The sequence below is a fragment of the Sturnira hondurensis genome, unplaced genomic scaffold (genome assembly GCF_014824575.4).
Source record: "Sturnira hondurensis isolate 20B ecotype Veracruz unplaced genomic scaffold, ASM1482457v3 Scaffold0003801, whole genome shotgun sequence".
NCBI lineage: Eukaryota > Metazoa > Chordata > Mammalia > Chiroptera > Phyllostomidae > Sturnira > Sturnira hondurensis.
The window spans coordinates 8882509-8896636 of NW_028076432.1; the positions used below are offsets into that span (position 1 = coordinate 8882509).

At 36.8% G+C, this 14128-nt stretch overlaps 1 protein-coding gene across 1 annotated transcript in view; it reads right to left on the reverse strand.

Annotated features, from left to right (window-relative positions):
- The window catches only part of GRM5 (glutamate metabotropic receptor 5), a 463609-nt gene that overhangs the window by 429463 nt on the left and 20018 nt on the right, over positions 1 to 14128 (reverse strand). The window lies entirely within an intron of this gene.

Here is a 14128-nt window from a genome sequence, read left to right on the forward strand (position 1 = left end):
GTGTGAAACAGAGGAGAATTTAGTAATAGACTGTTTGTATTAATAAAAGATTAGGAAGTATTAGTGGTTAGAAAAATATTACTATAATGCTAGTAGCCAGAGGAGTGAAACCAAACCGCAGTATGGCTATGTTGGCTGTCCTTCAACCGGACTAGTAGACAACCTCCTTAAAGACCTCAAGATAATTAGGCCGACATGGCCTAGACACAGACCTGTAGACAGCATTGGTTCTAGCTCCCAGGCTCCAGCCTAGTTTTTGATTAATTATTAATACATTCCAACTGAGAGCTCATTCATTACATATTATTCTACATTAAAATAAGTCCAACAGACACTTATGCAGGACTTACCAATGCCAAGCACTGTGCAAAGGGCCTTCACAATCATTATCTCACTTAACTCCCAAATCTCCTTGCCATGTAATCATGATGAATCTCATTTAGCAGAAAAAGAAATCAAGGTTTACGGAGGTTAAGTGCTTTCTGATGGTGGGAGAACCAGGATTCAAATTGGGGATATTCTTCCTGCTGGGCCTCATTCCCTTTCCCAGAATCCTGTGAGAATCCGAGGGAATAAAGAGTTGCCTCATTTCACTATCTAAGTTCCATGTCATCATTAGCTTTATACAACCTCATTAGTCCATAATAAATGAGTTTGTTCTTTGAATAATCTGATACTCAAATTTTGAAACTAATAAGAAAAGGTCAGATTTAAATGGCTATACATTAAAAGAACTAAAATTAATGGGGAAAAAGGGCTCCCTAAAGTTCTTCATGAGCCCTGGGCTTCCCCCAATATCATAAAGAGAAAGAAACATATTCAAAAATAGCAAGGGAATATCACCAACAACAAGGTCACCCCATCACCTGCACAGGCCTCTTTAGAAGCAGCCCATAGCCAAGGTTCCCACTGTCCTGCTAGCAGTGCACTGGACTGGCAATCTATTGGCTGACTGCTTTTAGTCCCATCTTTCTGCTTCCTTGATCCAATTCAAGGAAGCTTCCGCAAGCTGGGGCTTCAGACAGCAAAACTATTGGGAGAAATGGCTCTGTGGTATTCTTGGTTATTTTAATTCATAGAAACACTTCACTGAAAAGCTCCCTACCATTGATTTTATTTTTTAATTTTTTAAATTTCATTTTAATTGTTGTTCAAGTACAATTTCTGTCTTTTACTCTCACCCTAGCCCATCCACCCATCCCTCCCCAACTCTCTCCCATTTCCACCTCCCCTAGTTTTTGTCCATGTGTCCTGTATTATATTTGTTCCTGTAAACCCTGCCCCTTTTCCTCTGAAATTCCCCTGAAATCCACCCCCCTCCCCTCTGGTCACTGTCAACCTGTTCTCTATTTCAGTGTCTTTGGTTATATTTTGCTTGTTTGTTTTGTTGTTTAGGTTCCTGTTAAAGGTGTGATGATATGGTATTTGTCTTTCACCACCTGGGTTATTTCACTTAGCTCCCTACCATTTTGAGCAGACAGTTTTTAAGCACACCCAATCTGTACTGAGGACTGCAGCTTAAATTTCTGTGTATGTTTGAAAAAAGAGACACTAAGGGGGAAAAATCAAATGCAAACAGCCAGTGTAGGTAAGGAATACAAGCTTTAGATTTAGGAAGAATTTGACTTGAAGTCTAGGCGTTCATCATTTAGGCATTGCATTTTAATTCTTAGCACCTTTGTTTCTTCACCTATGATCTCTTTTATTTATGATGTCTTTTTCAAAATGTTGTTTATTCTTTAAGTCATTCATCCATTCATCCATGTAATGAGTGGATGTTATGTACTGGGTTCTTTTTCAGGCATTTGCAGATATAGCTGTGAATGTATTGGGTAAAGCTGACTTTGATGGAGTTGGAAGAGGGACAGAGAGTAAATAGGAAAACAAGAAAAAAACCACATGAGATTTTGAGATAATGATGAATATTCTTTAGAAAATAAAACAGGGTAATGTGGTAGATGGTGTCTTAAGAGTTTGGTTTAGTTTGGTTTCGGTGTAGCCTGGCACAGATGGGGTGGTATTAAGACTACATGAGAGATATAAATAAGGAAAGGCTGTATGCTTTTAAGGGCAGAGGCCATATTATATTTTCTCCCATGTACCCTATGAGGACTGGTTTTCAGCAGATAGTAAATATATACTACTTTAAGTGAATATGTGCTTCATGATTTTTCTTTGTATTCCTGTGAAAGCTGGCTCTCATGTCCTAAAAGATTCAACATATACTACATCAGCTAACCAAAATTTTAAGCATTCTGACATTATAGAAACCTTCCTCTGTAGTCGCCATTCACTAATTATTTAAATACGACCCATCTAAGCTCAGAGCTATGCAAAATTTTTTAAGAAGAGAGTAAGATGAAGTAATTTTCCTTATTTGCCTGGCCAGGGAGGTAACATGTGTTTGAATAGAACAATAAGAAGACAGTGCTTTAAATGTCCCCAGGTGTGATAACAAATGCTTTCCGTATGTGGAGATTTCCCCTCACCTATCATGGGGCTCTCAAGAGGGCTGAAGGAGGAGGTGTATTTTAACTGAGTCTAGAGAGATTTAAAAATAAAAATGAAGGAGCAACTGCTTTTCAGGAATTATTTTTAAAATTCCCGGAAACTGAATTCAGTACTTCTCAAACGTTAGCCTGCAACCGAAAGCTTAAAATAAAGATCACTGGCCCTTCCCCCTGAGTTTCTGATTCACTAAGCCTTGGGTGGGGTCCATGAATGTGTATTTCTGACAAGTTTCCAAGTGAGTCTTCACACGAATGTCTCCAGGCTCATCTCCCAAACAGCGACGTATGCCATACCAGGGTGGTATCATTGGCCCTCTCTGCTCTGTTATGGATCACGAGCAAAATAAATATAAGGGGCATATGAGGTATGTGTGTATATGTTCATTGGGTGGGTAGATGCAGAATCATGGAGTAAAGTTGGAGAATGGTCCATACCACACTACCTGGGAAAATGGTATTCCTTTCATATCCCTCTGCTTTCCATTTTATACAACATGGCCTCATTCCTTCCTCTTCTGTCCTCTTCCTTCTCCTACCCAGACTCATCTTACCTATCATAATGTTAAAGAAACAAAATTATTTCTGTTAAATTTGGGTTAACAGCCACTGGGGTCATAGGAAATTCTCAAGTCTCAAGGTGATACAGACTAGTTTGTGACTAGTCCCAGACACATCAGGGTCTTTCCTCAACCATCCATATAGGCTTCATAAGTTCCCTGATGCTCTCTAACATTAACATTGGTCCCTAATAAATTTTAAAATATTAATCTTAATCTTCAGGTTATCCATCTTATACAAAGTGTCTTTCTTTTTACCCTGATGATACACATTAAAACATAAAAATAGAACTTCTGGCCAAGATGGAGTCATAGGTAGACGTGCTTCCTCAAACAACCAAAAGAAGGACAACAACAAATTTAAAAAGAAAAAAACAACCAAAACTCACAGAAAAATTGAACTGTATAGAAGTCTGACAGGAAGGAGTTAAAGAAGAAACATTCATCCAGACTGGTAGAAAGAGCAGAGATGGGGAACCAGGTAGAGAGGACTCACAGTGAGGCAGCAGCTGGAGGACTGTACAGGTTGGTCCCACATTCACTTGCAGATAAACCAGGAGGAACAACTGGGGAGCCGAGGCAGACTGCACAACCCAGAGTCCCAGTGCAGGGAAATAAAGCCTCAAAGCCTCTGATTGAAAACACCTGTGAGGGTTGAGGCATCAGCAGGAGAAACTCCCAGCACCACAGAAGAGTTAATTGGAGAGACCAACAGGGTCCTAGAACATACACAAATCCACCCACCCAGGAATCAGTACCAGAAGGGCCCAATTTGCTCATGGGTAAAGGGGGAAGTGACTGAAAACAGCAGAGAGCTAAGCAAGCAACACTGTTCCCTCTCAGACCCCACCCCCACACACACCTCCACAACACAGCGCCCTGGGTTGCCCCAACCTGGTGAATATTTAAGACCACCCCACATCTCAGTAACGGGTGCACTGAGATGAAAAAAAATGACCCAAATGAAAGAATGGTTCAAAGCTCCAGAAAACATACAACTAAGTGGCAAGGAGATAGCCAACCTATCAGGTGCACAGTTCAAAACACTGGTTATCAGGATGCTCCAGGAACTCACTGTGTACTTCAACAGCATAAAAAAGACCCAGGAAGCAATGAAGGTTGCATTATGTGAAACAGAGAGAAATCTACAGGGAACCAACAGTCGTGGGAAGAAAACCAGGACTCAAATCAATGGTTTGGAGCAGAAAGAAGAAACAAACCTTCAGCCAGAACAGAATGAAGAAACAAGAATTAAAAAAAAAAATGAGGAGAGGCTTAGGAACCTCCAGGATACCTTCAAATGTTCCCTGAATCCTAGGGGTGCCAGAGGGAGAAGAAGAAGACCAAGAAACTGAAAACTTATTTGAACAAATAATGAAGGAGAACTTCCCCAATCTGGCAAAGGAAATAGACTTTTGGGAAATCCAGGAAGCTCAGAGAGTCCCAAAGAAGTTGGACCCAAGGAAGCACACATCAAGGCACATCATAATTACATTACCCATGCTTAAAGATAAAGAGAGAATTTTACAAGTAGCAAGAGGAAAGGAGACAGTTACCCACAAAGGAGCAGGTAAAACTACCAGCTGATTTCTCAAAAGAAATCTTGAAGGCAGGAAGGTGCTGACAAGAAGTATTCAAAGTCATGAAAAGCAAGGACCTACATCCAAGATTACCCTATCCAGCAAACCTATCATCTATAATAGCTAAACAACAAAACAAACAAGCAAGCAAAATATAACCAAAGACACTGAAATAGAGAACAGGGGGACAGTGACCAGAGGGGAGAGGGGAGGGAATTTCAGGGGAAAAAGGGGAAGGATTTACAGGAACTAGTATAAAGGACACATGGACAATAACTAAGGGGGAGAATGGGAGGGAGGTGGGGAGCACTGGGGGAGTCGGCTGGGATGGGAATAAAAGACAGAAAACTGTACTTGAACAATAATTAAATTTAAAAAATTAAATTAAAAATTAAAAAAATAATAATAGAAGGGCAGATAAAGTGCTTCCCAGACAAGGCCAAGTTAAAGGGGTTCATCATCACCAAGCCCTTATTATATGAAATGTTAAAGAGACTTATCTAAGAAAAAAGAAGATAAAAATATGAACAATAAAATGACAACAAACTCACAGCTATTAAAAACAGAACCTAAAAAAAATAAACTAGGGAAAGAACTAGAACAGGAACAGAATCACAGAAATGGAGATTACCTGGAAGGTTACCAGGGGGGAAGTGGGAGGAGGAGAGAGGGAGAAAAGGTACAGAGAATAAGTAGCATAAATGGTAGGTAGAAAATAGACATGGGGAGGGTAAGAATAGTATAGAAAATGTGGAAGCCAAAGAACTTATATGTACGACCCATGGACATGAACTAAAGGTGGGGGGGGGGGAGGCGGGTGGGAGGGGGTGTGCAGGGCAGAGGGAAATAAAAGGGGGGGAAATGGGACAACTATAATAGCACAATCAATAAAATATATTTTTAAAAAGACAGAAAAAAAAGCCTAGCCTCAAACAGCTAGACTTGCCATGACAGAGATACGAAGAAGGGTATGCTGAATGAGACCCCAACTGCTTTAAATGCGACCACCACTACTTTAAAATACCCCCCAGCCTGTCTGTGATTTCAGAGTTCTCATCTCACAAATAATTATGAGGCCCTAGTAATTAATGAAGTAGCCTGTTACAGCATGAAATTAACTTGCAATTTCATTATTCCAAATATTAGACTTTTGTATTTTGGTTAATGTAAACCTTACTAAACACTAAATAACAACAGACACGTGACCTCGTAGCACCATATCCCTGTTTTAGTTCAAAGATCCCAAGATGAAAGCAACAGAGAAATTTGTATTCTGTTCCAATATATTACGGCCCACAACCCAGGGGAAAACAATGTGTTCTCCTTTGTTCAACCTTGTAATGACATATTTTCCCTTGTTTGTATAACTGTAAAGAACAAATATAATGGCCCTGCTCATAAGCTTGACATGTATGGATCAAGCCTCGTAACCTACTATTGGGTCTAGAACTCTGTTTATAAATGATCATCTACGCCTTGGCCCATTCCTGCATTACAGTAGATTCCCTAATAACCAGAACCGGCTCTTCCGTAGACAACGATCTGAGATGACAGGTGATCAGATCAGTTCCGCATCACGATTAGGCAAGTCTTCCCCCAAGAAAGGTTATTCTCTCTACTTGATGTCTTTCTTTAGTCAGAAATCTATACAATGTTGGCAGGAGAAACTAAAGCTAAACACCAAGTGTAGTGAAAATGTAATCTAGAAAATTTTATTTGTTTTATATGCCTCCATTTTCCCTTCTACATCTTATGATGTGGGGATGTATGGAGCAGTGGGATATGAGAAAAAGGAATATGAATAATACTTTGCTTCTCTGAAAGGAATACTTCCATTTGTACTCCTGATTGCCAGAGGAAAATTATAGTTCTGTTCCACTGATAACATTTTGGCTGGATCTGTATTTGTAGCTGACTATAAATTGTAAGCTCAGTACCTGAAGTGGACATTAACTTGTGTTTACAAGTTTCTGGGTGTGGCAAGAAGGATACAGTGGAAATGTAGGCCAAATGCTGAAAACTTCATCAACAGTGAAAATCTGAGACAGAAGTAATGCAGAATAAAGAATGCAGAGCCAATAAAATTACAAAGAAGCAGTGTGTGGCACCTGAACAATGGTTTACACTTAAACGATGCATCATATTTATTTGGAATGGTGCCCCAAATACACTGTTGTTGCTATTGCATTTTAAATTAAGCTTCACAAGAAGGTGAGCAGGGTTGACTTATTGTTATAATCATTTCTTTAAAACAAACTGACAGTGACCAGAGGGGAGGGGGAAAGGGGTGCCCCTGGGACAAAAGGAAGGGGGCTTCATCACTCCCTTTCAGGATGCAGGGTCCAGCTTTCTCTCACTCATCTTACACTTTCTCTTTCACATTGCATGACAGCTCACTAGCTGTGCCCAGTAATCTGGAAGTGCTCCACATGACATCTGGCTACTCACTCACTATTTCGAAACCTCCTAGCAACAGGCTACGGAAACAAGGAAGACCAAAAAAGAGTTGGTTTGTTAAATAAAATGAGCTTATGACAAAGTTTCAGATTTTCACACTTCTATATCAGATAGAATCCATAAACTCTGAGGTTACAGTGCAGACCAAGCTCCCATAAATTGGTCACCCAGCCTACCCCATAAAATAAGATTGTGACTCCCAAGTCCTAAAATAAAATGCTTCCATGTTACTTAACATTTTTGTGTATTTATTAGAATATATGATCATATTTGAATTCAATTCTGAATAAATGTATTTCAACATGTATTTGTTTGGCATTCATGTACTCACAATATTGGCAAGTGCTTTGAAAGACATCAAACAAATCTGTCGTCCTTTACTAAAAGAAGCTTCCATTCTCATTAATTATAACTAACATTCGTGTAATACCTTACTCCAACAGAATTATTGGCTCATTTTAAACAATATAAATACGGGATTTAAATTACTATACTTTTTGGCTTGTATCTCATAAACCAAAGTGTTTAGTGCCACTAAATATACAATATGTTATTATGTGTTAAAATGAAAAAGTGCTTTGGTAGAGCTGTAATGGAGTGTTTCTTTCAAAACATTATAGAATTGTGAACACAAATAAGCCTAAGAAGTTAATGAAGGAAGGAATATACAAATTATCTGACAGAGGCATTATTAAAAATATTTTTGGTCATTGTGTCAAAATGGTATTTTTTTAGGAATAATTCAATACAATGTGGAAACAATCAGTAACATATAAGAAATTCAGATATAATAATTAATTCATACATACTTAGCAGGAAAGTTTTTTATTGTTATTCTATTACAGTTGTCCCCATTTTCCCCCTCTGCCCTCTTCCACACAGCCTATCCCCTACACCCACAGTCATTCCCCACACCACCACTGTCCATGTTCATGGGTCATTCATACATGTTCTTTGACTTCCACTTCTCAAGTTACCTAAATAATTAGTGATTTGTTTCTAAGATTCTGATATGACTTGATAGCAAGTCACATTCATTTTGAAAAGTAACTACCCCACTCCCCCTCCCCCATCAGGGAATACATTATTTTTTTCATTATTTCAGTCACAGTCCTCCTTTTGCCCCCATTGCTCTTCTTTGCCCCATCCAACCTCTGCTTCCCAAAACAATCCCCACCCTATTGTCCTTGACCATGAGTCCTTTGTCCATGTTCCTTGACTTGACTCTTCCTCTTATTTCCCCCATTATTACCTCTCCTCTCTCCCCTCTGGTCACTGTAAGTTGTTCTTTATATCCATGTTTCTGGTTCTTTTCTGCTCATTTTTTTTTGTTTTGGTGATTAAGAATACATATCTAAGTCAATCTTTCAATACATGTAAAGAATAGCTTTCTAGTCTTCTCTCACAAACACTCTGACATTAAAGTTATACTGGTTAAAATTTGAAGATTTAGTTCTCTAAGTTTTGTCTTGTTTTTTTTGTAACAATGTGTCCTTAATAATCCCAGATGCATCTCTTACCATATTTTATAGGAGTTATTTTGGAGGGGCAATAGTGGGGATGGTGCATGCAGAGACTTCTTCTTGTGTTCTAAATGTTTTGTATTAAGAAGCCCCTACATCGTTTAGTCAAAATTTCCTACAGAATTTTCTATAAAATTTATTTACTGGATAATCAGACCAAGTGGGTTAACTGGGGAGCAGAAATTAGTGAATGCATTCTTTCTGGAGGAATCAATATGGGGGGCAGGTAGGGATGCAACGAAGGAAATAACAGAAGTTACACATATCACGTTCCATGACAATTACTTCCATTATCTTATTTTCATAGCTTATTACTCTCATTTGCTTTTGTTTTCTTCTTCTTTCTTGAAGAGAGACACTGCCTTTAAAAAAAAAAAAAACCTCTAAAGGGGAAGGATTTACAGGAACTAGTATAAAGGACACATAGACAACAACTAAGGGGGGTAGAAATGGGAGGGAGGTGGGAAGCACTGCGGGGGATGGGCTGGGATGGGAGTAAAAGACAGAAAACTGTACTTGAACAACAATTACATAAATTTTTTTAAAAAACTCTAAAACACACAGACTAATAATGACACAGAAAGCATGAAAATCCAGCAACCAGACTTCATCCACTTTCTAACTGATACAAATAGTACAACTACAATGGGTGAAGGGCTGGGACTGCTTACTGTTTTTGATCAGCTGACCCTAATCATTTTCTAAACGGCAAAACTTGCATATTTATCTTTATCCCTAATTATTCTAGCCAATTTCTTTTACAATAAAAGTGTTTCAGAATAATTGGCCTTCACAAGAGTACCAACATTAAAATTTTGGTACAATTTATTGTTTCTCTGACTCCATGAAGGGCTACAAAACTTTGTGGGCTACAAAATACCGGAGTCTCAACATGTATCCATCCATACTGCAGACATTTTCTCCATTGAAAGAAGAAAAAAGAACGCAGGAATAATCACAAAACCATGTGATTGCCTTTCTCAGGGAGCACTTTGGCAAGTAAGTACTTCTATTAACTACTTTTTGCCCCCATTTCCTCATCAGTTAAATGACAATACTAATTTTACTTAACTCACAGTATTATTATAAGAATTAAATAAAATAGGACTACAGTTCCTGGAGTACAGCAAATACTCAGTATTAACTATAGTAATGAGATAACACTACACCAGAGTAATCCTATATTTGAATAACGATTGTTTTAAAATAGTTAAGCTAAGTTCTAAGAAGAGTTATGTAATGTTCCCAAGTTGCTATATTGAGAATTTTAGGTCCAGATTATCTGACTCCAAATCCTGTACTCTTGTGCCCTATGATATTTCACTAAGACCATAGGACATAGAAGCAAAACTGCAAGTAAAGCATTTCAATAATATGGACAAACTGAAAAATTTAGGGGAGAAGAGAGAGAAGGATAATGCAGGTGGGTTTGACTAAGTAGCCCATGGAAGAAGTAGGACCAAACATGGCTTCAAAAATGGGTACAATGTGGCTAGGAAGGAAAAGGTTGTTCAATGTATGAAGTTCAAAGATAGTCTCACAGGTGTATGCATATGTCCAAACTCATAAAATGGTAAACATCAAATATGTGCAAGTTCTTATATATCAATCATACTGAACTAAAGCTGTTTCCCAAAAAAAAGAACACCACAAGAGTTACAGTAACATTTACATGTGTGGTTAAGAATAGGACTCTTGAAGAAAAAGGATGGTTTATGTGATGTCTAACAAAGGTTTAATAACAACCTCATATTTGATGCATGAATAATTTACATATTTAAACCTTCAAAATTCTATTCTCTAATACCAAAACTTTTATTTTGAAAGCAGCTTGGATAGGTCATTCATAGCCAAGGAGAAATGCAATGTTTTGCTTCTTAAGCAAGCTAATAGTTAGATAAGTGTATTTATTGGGTTGGCCAAAAAGGCCATTTAGTTTCTTCTGTAAATAAAAGGCACAGTTTTCATTTCACCAATAACTTCATTGATTTGGATATTTTTAATAGGTCAGCTGTCTCCACTATTGGCTTCTAGTGGAGACAGGCCAATTGTGCTGCTAAACATCTTCAGTGCATAGATAACCCCACTACTGGCCACAAGGTCAATAGTACCAAAAAACTTCTCAAACCACTTTTGACACATTTGATCAGTCACCTTCTCCATACATTGCATGAATCTTTCTTTTGCATGTTAGTTGTATTTTTACCTTTCTTAAAATAATAAAGCCTAATACACCAAAAATATCGTGTATTTTCTTCCACCTTCAAATTAAAATGGCTACACAAAAAATCATCAATTTTGATGTTTCTTTTAATGCATGCTGGTATGACAGCTGTCACAATACAATCTAACAAAATTGTTTCAGATGAAGTTAAAGACAGCTAAGTACTACTAGAGTCATTGTGTGGAAAAAGGAACTAAACAAACTTTTTGGCTAACCCAATATATTACCAACAATTAATTCTTTTTTAAAATATTTTATTTATTTATCTTTAGAGGGGAAGGGAAGGTGAGAGAAAAAGAAACATCAATGTATGGTTGCTTCTCATGCATCCCCTGCTGGGAACTGGCCCCTGCCGGGAACTGGCCTGCAACCCAGGCATGGGCCCTGACTGGGAATCGAACCGCGATCGTCTGGTTTGCAGGCCCGCGCTCAATCCACTGAGCTACACCAGCCAGGGCTAATTCTTTAAAAATTTACAATCCTGCTGTAATAAATAGAGAATCTTAAGTGTTATCAACAGCCTTTCAAGTTCTGTGGGAATTTAATCTTCTTGCTTGCTTGCTTATTTTTGTTTGTTTTGTTAATTTAGCTAAGAAATTCTTTAAAAATACAGAGGTAACCTCAAGATAAAGTATATTCATTTATATGCTTTTCAAAATAATGAAAAATTTAAATACCCTAAGGGTAATATTGTAGAAAATGATAGGATGTTATATAGCCATGGGTAATAATATTCACACAATATGACAAAATGTTCTCTTTATAATGCTAAGTTAAAAATGTGAACAAAAAAGAAACATAAAATCATGTATAACTAGTTTTAAGATTAGTTGTAACTAGTTTTTCTAATTGTGCACAAGAAAGATAAAAATAAAAGATATTCTAACATTAAGTTTTATTTATACTGGATGGAGTATTAATGATTTTTAAAGGTTTTTATTTATTTATTTCTTCTTCATGTATTAAATAATATCTGTGTTACTTTCATATTTAAAAATTATACACATATTTTTAAATAGATTGTTTGTGCTCTCCTCATTTTCACTTAATACATATCACTTAAGTTGTTTTTTCAAAGTGCAAAAGTAACCCAAGAAGTTCCATTTGAATCAATGACTAAGCCAAAAATAAGTTAATTGTAATAACCAATTAGTATTAACAGATGATATTTATTGATGGTCTAATGCAAACTGCCCATCATAAATGTTTTACACAATTTTAAATGTTCATTGAAATTTCACAGAAATATTTGAGGTATGTAGACTATTCTCATTTTTCTGAGACACAGTTTCCTCCTCTATAAAACTGAGATAGAAATAGTAGTACCTCAGATGATCTCTCTGAGTATTAAATGAATTAATATATGTAAGAGAACCCAGAAAAGGGCCTGGACACCTAGTACATGCCCTATAACTATCTTCTATCATGATCATCATTCAACTCCTCACCGTCAACATCATTGATCATTTTGCATTTGATGGAGCTGAGAACTACAAAGGTTAAAAAACTTGTTCAAATTCTGTTCAACCAGAGTCCAAGCCCTTCAACTCAAAGATAAGCACAGTAAATAAATATTTAAATTATAATTAAAATCTAATTGCCATACAACTGAGTGTCCTTAAAAAAAATTCTCCAAGCACTTCACTTATTTTCTAAATATTGTCCTGGAATTAGAAACTCTATGACCTTATCTAAGTTATTAAATTTCCTGGGCCTGAATTTCTCTTTTCTAAAAATGAAATAGTTGAACAAAGAACACAAAATAACTACAGTCAAAATTTTTAAAACTCTTATTATGTGCAAGGTATTATACTAAATCCATGATTGCAACTGTCCAATGAACCAAAAATATTAATAATCACATCCTTTCTACAATAATGTCATTGACACTTAGGAAACTCACCCTTTGTCTGCAGTAGACAGTGACAGGACTGAGATTTGAATCCAAGGTCTGAATGTAACTAACATCTGAGCTCACTCTTAACTACTCAGTCCACCTATTGCTATAACTGTCAGGTCACTTCTACATCTGACATTTTATCAATATTTGTTAATCACTGATGAGACATGGCATAATTTTGGAAAAGGATTTTAACTTTTTCCCCCAACCACATTTGGCAACCAAAATCTCACTGTTTTTATTGTGACATATTTCATTTTTAATGAAAAATCATTGATTAGTGTTTGATTTCCACAGTGCCGTACTATTTTGTAATAACTTAGTCCAAGCATACAGCTCTTGCCATACAGGGAGTGTACATTAATGTTTAATTAGTTAATATATCAGCCAACTTTTTCTTTTAGATTTAAGTATTAGTTTATTGTGTTCTTTTAAATAGGGATGATCCAATTTTAATAAAGGTAATAGCCGATGTTAATATCTGTAACATGACTGTTCTTGGCACTGGCTTAAAGCTTAAGTTAACAGATGTAATTTAATTTTACTTTATTTCATTTTATTTTAACTATTTTATTGTTCCATTACAATTGTTTGCATGGATAAAACCCCTTGGTTTTGTCCATGTGTCCTTTACAGTTGTTCCTGAAAACCCTCCCTCCTTCCTCCCATTATCCCCTCCTACCTCTTCTGGTTACTATCAGATTGTTCTTAATTTCAATGTCTCTGGTTATACTTTGCTTTCTTGTTTGTTTTGTTTACTAGGTTCCAATTGAAGGTGAGATCATATGGTATTTGTCCCTCACCACCTGGCTTATTTCACTTAGTATAATGTGCCCCAACTTTGGATTTACAAAGCGCATTAACTGATTATTCAGTTGACCATTATAACAAAGTATTAGTACAGAGAGCGCAGATAAAACCATTTGTCATCTTGCAAATGAGGATCTGTGTGTTCAGAAAGGCTAAACAAACTGCCCAAGGTCTTCCTAAAGTGGGAAATTGAACATGATCTCTAGGGTAATTCCAAAATTCATGCCTTTTCCACTGAACTTCAAATTCGTTGACACTCTAACTGGATCAGAAGTAAAGTTTTCCATACTAAAGTTCAATCACTTAGCATTAGTTTCTGATCTGTTTTCAGGAATGGTTAAAACATCTTAGTTGCCTTTAATTAGAAATCGTGTACAATTTCTGAAAGTCCTCTCATGTTTCTAAATGACAGTCTTTATTACTACTGCTGACATGTGTTATATACTCTTTTCAGCCTCTTTAAATCTTATTATCTTATGCAGTAATTTGCCATCTACTAAGTGAAGGTTAAAAAAGCAAAGGCATGTAACAGGCTTTGAGGCTAGAAGAGAATTGTTGTGCAAGACA